The sequence below is a fragment of the Wasmannia auropunctata genome, unplaced genomic scaffold (genome assembly GCF_000956235.1).
Source record: "Wasmannia auropunctata unplaced genomic scaffold, wasmannia.A_1.0 LD336064.1, whole genome shotgun sequence".
NCBI classification, from domain to species: domain Eukaryota; kingdom Metazoa; phylum Arthropoda; class Insecta; order Hymenoptera; family Formicidae; genus Wasmannia; species Wasmannia auropunctata.
In genome coordinates this window covers 1,766,429-1,767,742 of record NW_012026826.1, presented here as the reverse complement: position 1 = coordinate 1,767,742, position 1,314 = coordinate 1,766,429, and positions in this window count along the sequence as shown.

Here is a 1,314-nt window from a genome sequence, read left to right as displayed (position 1 = left end):
TCATCAGACCGTGAACGTTCTGAGCGGTTTCCCCCTCCCCGCGGACCCCCCGCGGACCCCCCTGCCCCTCACCCCCACTCGTAGCCCCATAGAGTAGAACCGGCCTATTATATCTACTAACGTTGGATCAAGAGGATTACATACAAAAAGTCTTAAAGAAATTTAATATGGAAAATTGCAACCCAGCGAAGACTCCATTGGACATGAATAAAAAATTAACAAAGGATATGACACCTAAGGACAATTTGACTGAAGACATTATGGAAGGTATTCCATATAAAGAAGCATTAGGTAGTCTTATGTATGCGTATTTGGCGACTCGTGTAAACTTAGGTTGTGCGATTAGCATGTTAGGTTCATTCGCTGAAAATCCGGGTAAACCCTACTGGAGCGCGTTAAAACGAGTATTGCGTTACTTAAAGAGAACAAAAGATTACAAGCTAAAGTTCAATGACTCTGGACTTATGAAGCTGGTGGGATATGCTGACGCGAATTGGGCCGGTGACATAGACAGTCGGCGTTCTACGAACGATTATGTATTTTTGCTAGGTAATACTGCCGTTTCATGGTGCTCTAAAAGACAGCAAAGTGTGTCACTCTCGACAACGGAATCGGAGTACGTTGCGATAACGCTATCTTGTCAAGAATTGTTGTGGCTAAAAAGCCTACTAAATGATATAAACAGCTCGTGTATCGATGTACCGATAAAGGTCTACTCCGACAGTCAAAGCGCGATAAAGCTTGTTCAATCGAAAAATTTCCATCCTAAGTCTAAGCACATAGCTACTAGTACAATTTTGTAAAAGAGAATGAGGCGAATGGAATTGTTGAGCTTTTATATGTGCCTACCGAAGAAATGTTAGCAGATGCTGTTACTAAACCTGTATCTGGCGAGAAAGGAAAATATTGTAATGATGGGGTACGTTTGTGCGATAACTCGTTTGTCGATATATGTGAAGTTTTTTCTTTTTTCTATTGTTTCGAGCTCGAAAGGGGGAAATGTAGATATATGATCTCGAGACGTTTGCGTTATCTATGCTATAGCAGCGCGACAGTCGGGCACATTGTGTAGATGGCATTATTTTTCGTTTATTGTGTTATAGCGGTGTCCATGCACGCCCCCCAGTGAGAAACAATATGTCGACCCGACGTCGATTCGACGTCGAAAAGTGGGTTCGAAATGGGATCGAAATTGACATCGACATCGATTTCTTTTTGACTCCTATGTCGACCTCCTGTCGATTCAAACTGCGTAATCGATTTGACATCGATCACAAATCGAAATCCTGCCCAAGGAGAACAGAAAGATCAAAA